Source organism: Lathamus discolor, chromosome 7, assembly GCF_037157495.1.
Source record: "Lathamus discolor isolate bLatDis1 chromosome 7, bLatDis1.hap1, whole genome shotgun sequence".
Lineage (NCBI taxonomy): Eukaryota > Metazoa > Chordata > Aves > Psittaciformes > Psittacidae > Lathamus > Lathamus discolor.
The window spans coordinates 2037641-2048485 of record NC_088890.1 but is presented as its reverse complement, the minus strand read 5'-3'; the positions used below and the strand labels follow the sequence as shown (position 1 = coordinate 2048485).

Sequence of the window (10845 nt, the reverse complement as noted above, 5' to 3'; positions counted from 1 at the left end):
AAACCCCCATCCACAGGCAGGGACACTTGCCACTAGACCAGAGGAAAAGTCGTCCCTGTTGGATGGCCTAGAGAGGGGCAATGTAAATGAGACCACCACTGAGACCTTGATACAGCTCCTTGCAAGGACACACCAGTGTCTGCAGTAACCAGCTGAAAGATAACCTCAGCTCCTGAGCCCCGCAACTGTCTGATATCCACAGGGAGGGACTGTAACCTCTGCCACAGGCAGTGCTGCTGGCTGGGAACGGCTCTGCACAGGCAGGTCGCTCCCTATTGCAAGTAATGCAGCAATTCTGGCCCCCTTGGCAAGTGTGCCAAGAGCTGGGATCTGCCTTACGTGCAGAGATGGGCTGAGAGACCCCAGGGACAAGGGGCTGAGTCCAGGTGGGGAGGAGGGACTGATGTGTACAACTGCATTTTGGTATCTCCTTACAGGCATTACCCTGGATTACATCACTATAAAGTGAGACCTCCCTTTATGTTTGTTTCTGAAGAGGATTCCAGCAGCCTCAGAGGGGAATAAACCTGAAGGGTTTTGTCACCATTAGAAGAGACCAGAGCTGTTCTCTTTGTGTCCACTACAGCAAAAGGAACATCTGGCGCTGCTGTCTTTTAACCTCTCAAGGGAACAGAGCGAGGTTCAGAAACTGAAGGCATATCCAGTCTGTGCAGTGGGAACCCAGGACGTTCCTTTAGCCCAACTTCCCTGGGTTCAGCTGAAGAAATACAAGCAGTGAAAGTGACCAAACTTCACCCATAGTTGGACATCCCTTTAAAGAAAACACAGTAAAACATCCCAGCTGGAAGTCAGACACTGACCTGTTGAGTCCTGCTGACTGCTGTCTGTATTTCATACCCGCAGGGCAGGGCCGGGGCCATCTGGGATCACATCAGGTATGCAGGGCTGGTCTTCCAGCCATCCAAGGTGAACTGCTGTTCAGATCCATGGGGGTGGAAGGGGCAGCACCCCATGGAGATTTCATACGATTCCTGGGTGGGTTCAGCTGCAAATAAACCTTGTTTAGGACAAACACATTCTCAAGGGGGAAGAGGTACATTATCATAGAATCATAGAATAGTGTGGGTTGGAAAGGACCTCAAGATCATCCAGTTCGAACCCCCCTGCCATGGGCAGGGACACCTCACACTAAACCATCCCACCCAAGGCTTCATCCAACCTGGCCTTGAACACTGCCAGGGATGGAGCATTCACATTATGGTAAGAGCTGTGTAGTGGCAATGGCACCAGCTGCCCAGAGGTCAGACCTTTGCTATTGTCTGTTTCTATGTGTCTGAGAACCCTCCTGGTCCCACATGCTGATGGTTTGTACCATCCCTCTTCCCCTGCAGCCCCACCATAAAGGAAAGAAAGAGCAACCCCGGCCCATAAAGCAGACAACAGTGGCTGGTGCTTACAGAGAAGAAAGCATAGACGAGCACAGGCTTAAACTTAAGCTTTCAGACTCCCAAACTTATCCCAAGCCTGTTTCTAAGGGAATCACCAGATTCAGCGTGCATTGGAGAAGCCACTCTCTTCCTCCCCAGGCACCACTGGAAGGGCCATCCTGCTCCCTGTCTGCACAGTGCCTGAACCCTGGGGCTCAGACTGTGGCTGGAGCTATTTATGACTGTAAAGGCAATATTAATAACCAAAAGTAATGGTCAAAAGGTATTAATGACACAGCAGGGAGGAAAATTGTTACTACCAAGGGCTGGAAACTGCATCTGACTTGTAGCTGAAGAGGGAGTGCTTTTGCCTGCGGAAAGATGCTGCGCCTTTGATGCAGTGCACGCCTGATTCCCTCCCTGCTCATTAGTGGTGCTCCTTACTGTCTTCTCAGCAGGTTTCTCCCAAATGCCTTCGGTTTCCCAGGACCTTGGTGCCACTGAGTGAGCTTAACCCCAAGCTTTGGTCTGATGACCACGTTGAATGGAAATTAAACAGCAGGTAGTTTCAGCTGGAAATGGGAATCTTTTGTACTCCCCCACAAGTCCCAGTTTTCCAGCTACTATGGAAAGGAGCCTTTAGAGGGGATATCCTGATTTTGCACCCAGTGATTTAATTCTGGAGCCTGAATGCCACAGGAATTGGTTTACCCTGGACTCATCCTGATGAGACCTCCGTCTGCGGGTGGCCAGGCGCCAGTGCGTGATGCCTTTGCTGCCAAAGCAAAGTGTCACCAAGCTAGCAAGGGCTCCAGCAGACATGTAGAGAGTTACATTGATGGAGCACAGGCTTTCTTCAGGGACCAGAAGCTGGAAACATATGCACAGAGATCATGGAATGGTTTGGGTTGGAAGGGACCTTAAAGCTCATCCAGTTCCAACCCCTGCCATGGGCAAGGACACCTTCCACTAGAGCAGGTTGCTGGTCCTGCAAGGCAAGCAGAGTGCCTGTGTCTGTCCCATTTTTGGCTTAACCAGGACAGGTCAGTTCTGCTCATAGCACCAAGCTGGATTACTTGCTCTCTCAAGCAGTGCATTGATTTTCCACTCTCTAGTCCTTTAAACCCACAGAACGTGAGTTTTCAATCATTATTTCACCAAAACACTAGCTTTTATGCCCGCTTTGCACTGACAGACAACAGCCGTAGTTCAAAGCAGCAGAGAATCACGCTGGGGTGGACTTTCCACCATGAAGTGCTGGAATAAGCATTTGCAGGCTCAGTATATAAGAGAAACAGATTGGACAAAGGGTTAGAATTTACTTTAAATACCTCTGGAAAATTAAAAGTACTCAAAAGAAGACACTTGATGGATCTTTTAAATCTATGGCTGCATTTTGCCACTTGTTCATAAAAAGGAGCACTGATGGCTTGAGAAATCTCCTTGGTCTCAGGGGGACAGGGTAGGGAATAAGCAGCTGATCCCAAAGCCACTCCACACCCTTGGGAATCCCACTGATTCGGTGGGTATGACAGCACGTGTTGCCTGAAGTTAAGCAGGCTCACACAGCTTGTCAGTAAGAAAGTACTAAGGGTTAGGAGAGTGCAAATAGCATCTGGTCCTGAGTAGTTAATGCTGTAACCTGGCGAATTCCATAGCTCGCTGCTCGTTCTGTCCCATAACAAAACTCTAATCACTTCTCAAAGATCCTTTTGCAATTGTCTCCTGATCTCCTGGCAAATGTCCCTGATACCCAGAAACCAAAAACTGGGCTCTTGCTCCTTGTTGTGAAACGCACGCCTCTGTCAGAACGCATTTCAAGAGCTCGGTCCTTTAACTTCCTTGCTGCCACAATTGGAAAAGAAAGGAAAAGCAGCAGCTGTTTCCTTTTAAAAGCACCAGTGGTGCTGGGAGCAAACCAAATTACAGGCTCCGTGGGCTACCCTCTGCCTGCAAGACTTGCATCTACTGGAATGCTGTTGGTATGATGGAAACTCCCATCAAGCGCTTTATTCAGTGGTGGCAGCGAGGGACCGTGTCTGCCTTTTGAACCAGGCATTTATGTTCCATTAGTTTATATACAGCTAGCAGCTGGGAGCTTGTTCGCTGCTGGTGTCTGATTTAGGGGCTCACATGAGGAAGGGATGTGATTTACAGATACACACTGGGAAGCCAATTGCTCTTGATCTTAGCACTGCGTTGGGAGCTGCAGTTCCTTCTGACAGCAAGAGCAGCAAACCTGTGGAGCCTCCCACTAGGAACACAAGACTCAGTCCTGTGGTCCCTGTTTGCTTCATGTTGTGCTGTTTCTTGCACATGCACAGCGGTAACTCGCAGCCTTTCTTCTTGTTGCCCAAAGCACTGGTTGCAACTGGTCATCGCTGTCTGCCCACCCTGTACAGCTGCGTGCAGGGTTATACAGAGAGAAGGTGATGCTGTAACATGGCTGAGATGGGAGCCAGCTGATGGCCTTTTTCCTCAAGGAGCAAGCTACTGCTATGGTCCTGCCCGTTATGTGTCAGGCACTGCCAATGCCTCAATTCATAACTTCTCCTTGCACTGCAAGGAAACACAATTCAGAGGGAGGAGATGGAGAGGTCATTTTTCTACTGTGCCACATAGATCTCCTGTGAGCAAGGCTTTGCGCAGAGCAGGGACTCGTACCCTCGGTGCACTTCTTTACACTCATTATGGTGCCTGGAAAGAGGAGTTTGAGCACTTCAAGCACAAATAGGTCTTGCAAGAAAAACACTTGCTTCAAGTGTTAGGCTTGTGTAGGCTGAGGAAGTTGGGTCTGTTCAGCCTGGAGAAGAGAAGGCTGCGTAGGGACCTCATAGCAGCCTTCCAGTACCTGAAGGGGGCCTATAGGGATGCTGGGGACGGACTCTTCATCAGGGACTGTAGTGACAGGACAAGGGGTAACGGGTTAAAACTGAAACAGGGGAAGCTTAGATTGGATCTAAGGAGGAAATTCTTTCCTGTGAGGGTGCTGAGGCACTGGAATGGGTTGCCCAGGGAGGTTGTGAGTGCTCCATCCCTGGCAGTGTTCAAGGCCAGGTTGGATGAAGCCTTGGGTGGGATGGTTTAGTGTGAGGTGTCCCTGCCCATGGCAGGGGGGTTGGAACTGGATGACCTTGAGGTCCTTTCCAACCCGAACTATTCTATGATTCTATGATTCAGTGTTCCCCTCAGGAGGTGGGAATTTCTCCCTGTCATTGTGGCTGCTCCATCCCTGGCAGTGTTCAAGGCCAGGTTGGAGCAATCAGGTCTAGGAGGCCATCAGGGGTTCTCTCCCTGTTTCAGGGCAATTGGAGCCCTCTGCTCTTTAATCCACTTGGCCTAAGCTGGTGATAACTAAGGGGGAGGCAGTGTTTGCCCATGCAAACACGGCGCCTTTGCTGATGTATTTGCAAGCCCAGAATTGTTAGTTTGAAGCCTGTAATGAAAGGGCCAGATCTTTGGCTTCTACAGGCGGCCAAATACAGTCACTGTATTCATTTTTATCCCAGCCAAGGGACCACGTCCAGGAAGTCTATACATACATGAGATAGAAAGCAATTTAACAGCATGCTTTGATATAGTTACAAGAGGCATAAACCAGATGATTCTAAGCTAGGCTTTATTTGCTCAGGAGCGTGTGACTCAATAGCACAGACAAGCTGGTACCTGAGGAGCAGAGCAAACAGCAAAGACTGCTCAGAAATGTCTGTGGAAAGTCCTTTTATCCCCTGGAATTCAGGCTATTTACAATGACTTGTTCATGCCAAGAACCCTCAGGACCAGATGATGTGGTCTTGTGACCCTCTATATCCAAGCAGCCAAGGTATAGCATGAGAGAGACCTCCATTTGAATACCTCGACTTCAAAGTCCCCTTTCTTAGCATAGCAGCAACGAACACAAGGTTGAGATCTGGGGTGGTTCATTCTGCAGCTCCCTAGGTCTGAGCGCAGGCAGACTGGTCCCTGCCTGTGAAGTGGGGGTTGTACTGTGGTCAGAAGTGCTCATGGCCAAATGAAGCAGCTTCTCAGGCTGACAGTGCATTGTGTGCTGGAGAGAGCTCCCTTCCCTGCAGCAGTCACATTGCTGCTATTACGCGCGCATCCATCTGATGTGGCTCCAAATACAAAGGGAAGGGTAGAAAAACACACTGTAAATAACAACATAAAATTGCCATCCGCAGTCAGAGCAGTGCTGGAAAAGTCTCCTTGATCACACAATGGACATGCTGAGAAACTTCCCGTTCTCCTTAAAACCTTGTGTTTTAGGCAGGGGCAGAGGTCCTGTGTGTTCTTGTCCCTCTCGCATCAGGGAAGCTTTTCCCCTCAGCACCCCATACCCTGACAGCATGACCAGACCATCCAGCAATACTGATGCTGATGAAACTGCCTTCAGTGAAGCAGCCTGGCCCTGGAGGAAGAGGAGAAGGGAAGAAGAGAACAGTCCAGAGTGATGCTTGCAAAGAAAACCATCTGACTTCACTCCTTCCCTCACTGACCACATTCAGAGGAGTCCTGAGATTCCCTTTAATACTGCTGAAACATTCCCTCATGTCTAAAGCCAGAGTTTCTTGTTTACTAAAGGGGAGACGATTAAAATAATCATCATCTAAATAGCATTTGTGAGGCTGGACCCTGCACGTACCGCCACAGAGAAAGAACTAATTGCATGTGCCTAGGCATGACAGGGCTGGTCAAACCCAATCCAAACAGCTCCGATTTCATGGCAAGCCTGGCTGAAAAGGCATATAAGTATTCTTTGTGCAGCAGTTGTCCATGCCACTGTGTTTTCCCTATTCTGGGAAGCCTGAGATACTATTTTTATGGAGACTAAAAATAATAAGGGCTTTTCTGCAATCCTCTGGGTGACCTAATTGAATTATGCCTGCATTAGTGAACTACAGCGCTGTTAGACTCAGACAGCCACCTACCCATACTATCTAGGAGGTGTATCTAGGAGGCATGGTGTCTGGCGCTTTTATTACTACCACAATTAGTTCAGGAGAGAGTAGCCCTGGAGACTGGAGCCTAAAGAGCTTAGATCAAAGGTTTGCTCATGCTTAACCTCTTCTCGCAGATGTTAACCATGGGGCGATGATTCATGAGTTTCTGCATCAGAAACTTCAGCCTTTGCGTCCCAGTCTGAGTTTCCAAGCGCTTTCAGTTGCAGCCTTGTGAGAACGTGCCTGTTGCCCTGCCATGGGTGACTCTTGAGGAGGTACCAGCACGGCCTGTAAGGTGAACCCCATTTAACCTGGGTTAGTGATGCTCTGCGCTGCTCAGGGTATGGCTGAACTCCCTCTCAGAGCACTTGGCTTGCAATGTTAGCGCTGCTGCAAATGTTAAAGACCAGTCGCACTGCTACCACATCTATACATTGACAGCAGCTCAATCCTGTACATTCTAGGCAGTTGCTGGTTGCGAGGAGACGGGCTCTACGCTTTCCAGCGTACATAAAACAACCCACAGAAACACCCATGAGCGTGACCTTCCCTGAAGTTTGCTGTCAGTAAAGGGGGGCAGAGAAAAAGGCAATTCTTTTCTACAGATGTTCTCAGCAATACCGTGATTTGAGCAGAGCCAGAGGGAACTCAAATGCCTCTCTCAGCTGAGGAAGAAAGCACAGTCGTATGCCTTCCCAAAGCCTTCTTTCCAAGTAACAGTGCAGCCAATGTCATTGGATGGAATATCAGGAAAAGAAATGGAAGCGAATGGCAGGTTTGTTTTTTCTCTTTGGCTGTTATTTCTGTGGTTAAAGCAGCAATAGCAGGTTACAGCAGAAAGTGAATACACTACTGTGCAGAGGTTCAGTTCAGTGAACTGGGCAGCCTTAAATGGGTTTTCAAACCTCAGAAATGGATTTAAACAAAACACGACTATCTCTTTCAGTGGGGGCATGTTCAGAAAGCACCAGCTGGACCTGGTACAAGATAGCTCAGACGTATGTTGTAGTGTTTAAAACCTGAAGCAATGGGAGCTGCACTGAGGCTCGCTCTGTTTTACTTCCATTTGGCATCCTGGAGCTATTGGAGCGGAGGAGCTTGAACAAAGTGCTTCAGTCAGGCTCTCTGCGGCTGGTGCCCTGAAATGCCCTTGCCCAGCCATTCAGTGCTGCAGTGCCCAAGTCCTTCAGTCCTCTCAAATGTGAGATGGGGGAGAGAAGCCACCCCCAGACTCATGGTTTTAGCAAAGCAAGATGAGGAATACTGAGTAACTGATGAGGAAATGAGAGTGCTGCTTAAATTGCAGGGGTGGCAGAGAAGGGACATGCTCTGATGGGAACATAAATCAGTGCAGTACTGCAACACAGCATCACAGAACAGTTTGGGTTGGAAGGGACCTTAAAGCTCCTCCAGCTCCAACCCCTGCCACGGGCAGGGACCCCTTCCACTGGAGCAGCTTGCTCCAAGCCCCTGTGTCCAACCTGTCCTTGAGCACTGCCAGGGATGGGGCAGCCACAGCTTCTCTGGGCACCCTGTGCCAGCGCCTCAGCACCCTCACAGGGAAGTGTTTGGACATGGTCCTCATCTACGTTTGCATGGGGTGTATAGGATGAGGCTCCTGGTGAGATCCAGTGGCTGCTGCTGTGCGTCAGCCCTGTGCTGAGGGTGGATCAAATCCCTCTGGGATGAAAGCACCAAGCTCGTGACCATGTGGAAAAGCTTCATGCTGCTCAGCAAAGCGGCTGTAACTGAGCAGTAAGATAATCAGGGAGAGGGAACCATGATTATACATTATCTAGAAATAGGGCTGGCCCAGAATATAGACTCTGGCTCTGTGTAAGGAAAAGATTAGGAATTGGGGAAAAAATGTAATAAAGCTGTGTTATCCTGACAGTTAATTCTCATCCATGCTGCAATGCAGGATATATGGCTTTCCTTGCCTTTCCACCACCCCCCCTCCCCATTCTCTCCCCATCTCATGGCAGGGGGGAGGTTAGAAAGTGGCTGTGTGGTGCCAGGTTAAACCATGACAACTGTCCTCCCCTGTTCTGCTCTCTCAGCTGTATTTGCTCTGGTAGGTGGTTTGTAGCCAGTCAAACTATTCCTGCAGAGCCCAACAGAGCTTCGTGATGCTAAACCAGCCAAGCATGCAGTCAAGGCCGATGCTGGCTTGCCAGGACCTCAGGGTTTCCAAAGCTTGACAAAGTGGGCATGAGTCCATGGATCTCGTGAGCCACTGTTTGACTCCACAGGAATTTAGAGCTATGTGGTTGCTGCAGCTTTAGCTGAAGAAGGGATATGCTTTAGTAGTTAACATTTTCCAGTGAAGTCTCCATTGGATTGCACAGAAGCCAAGATATGCAGCCTTCTCAGCTGAAGTCGCTGAAGTGTATTCTGCAATCAGGCAGGACAAGTGCACAGCAGAGAGAAACCTCATCCTGAATCCAAGTGCATGTGGATATTGTGTATGAGACTCTGAGACTTGAAAAATTATTGTAAGTAATATTACAATAATAAGTAATATTACATTCTATATATTATATTATATTATATTATATTATATTATATTATATTATATTATATTATATTATATTATATTATATTATATTATATTATATTATATATAGAATCATAGACTCCTAGAACAGTCAGGGTTGGAAAGGACCTTAAGATCATCCAGTTCCAACCCCCCTGCCATGGGCAGGGACACCTCACACTAAACCATCCCACCCAAGGCTCTGTCCAACCTGGCCTTGAACACTGCCAGGGATGGAGCACTCACAACCTCCCTGGGCAACCCATTCCAGTGCCTCACCACCCTTACAGTAAAGAACTTCCTCCTTAGATCCAATCTGAACTTCCCCTGTTTCAGTTTGAACCCATTACCCCTTGTCCTGTCACTACAGTCCCTAATGAAGAGTCCATCCCCAGCATCCCTATAGTCCTCCTTCAGATACTGGAAGGCTGCTATTACATTATATTACATATATATTATTGATATTATAGGTAATTATAAGTAATTATATATCTATAAGTAATATTATATAAGTAATATTATATTATATTAGTAATATATATTATATATAATATAATATCATATATTATAAAAATATATAATGTATACACTATATTTTATTATATATAATAGATATATAATATTACTTGTATACAAGTAAGAACTTAAAAATTACTAGAATACTATAAAGGAAAAGGCATCAGTCAACAGCAACATGAAGCCCTTCTTGTGCTTCCTTAATGTGTTAAATAATGCCTGAATAAAGTAGGAATATGGAAGAGCCAAGTGAAATATTCCAGTGCACAGACCCACATGGCAGTGCTCAAAGTCTCAGCTTTTCCTGCACAGAGAAGTAATGCGTGGATTCAGCCGATGGAACTTTCCATCCACTCCAGCTTTTGAGACAATCAATCTCATGGAAACCAGAGCGGGAGATCCTGCTGGGGAACCAGATGCTTTAAAAACAGTGCTTTGGAGAAGGATCCGACAGCAGTGAAAGCAAATGCACCTTTCTGGGCTGCCTGCAGAAAGCCCCCTTCAGTTGCAGTGGCAGATGTGAATAACTCTGTTCTCCTCTACCGAGCCTTTCCTGCCAAATGTAAATCATATGAAGTGCAAAATAGGGGGTAGAGTAAGTGCAAAATAGGGGATGAGTGCAAAGTAAGGATCTTTCCTTAGCTAGGTTCAGAAATCTGGTTTTCTCCTTGTCCCAAAAGCCCTTTCTACCCCCAGCCCTCAGGAATATTGGCTGAGAAAACAGTGATCAATCTGAAGAAACCCCCTTAGCACGAGCATTCCCCAGGAGGTCAATGTCCAAACCCTCTCCAGATGCAGAAGGAAGGAGCTATTTCTGACAGTACAGGACTTGGTAGCAAAGCAGCATCTGAACTGTCCCCATTCCCAGACCCATACACATACCTGGGTGTGTGCTAGAACGGGGCTCTGAGGCACAATGAACCTGGCATCCAGGGAACATAGAGAGAAAGTGGAAAAGGCAGTGTCCATCCCCCAGTTTGGGTGGCTGAGTCCAGAGGGGTTGTAACAACAGGGAAATGTTCGAAGTGTGATTGTCCAGTCTCACACAACCAACTGAGATCAGCCCGTTTGCTGACTTTAGGGAGGGCAAAAAGGTACATCTGACCACAAGAGATGCTCTCCTATCACTGTCCCCCCAGTTCAGGGTCCATGAACGGGTTTACAAGGATTCAGCCTTGCCACACAAGAGGGGAAGGAGAGATGAGCCCCCAGGTAGATTTGGTGGAGAGAAGAAACAGCAGTGAGCGGCTTGTCTGGGATGGCAGGAAAGGACAGGAGCAGGGAAAGCAGGCTATCCAGAAGACAGACTGCAACCGGAGGCAATGAAATGGGCTGTGATTTACCATTTGTTTCCTACAGGCTCTCAGGACGGCCCTGTCTGACACCAGAAAACACATCCAAGACATGACAAGCTTCAAGTCCAACACATCTGGGTGTTAGAATTTCTTCTGCAAAAGGGAGAAAT

General features: G+C 47.8%; 1 long non-coding RNA gene across 3 annotated transcripts in view; it reads right to left on the bottom strand.

Moving 5' to 3' along the window:
* LOC136018145 (uncharacterized) overlaps nt 1–10845 on the bottom strand; it is a 360185-nt gene that overhangs the window by 205766 nt on the left and 143574 nt on the right. The window lies entirely within an intron of this gene.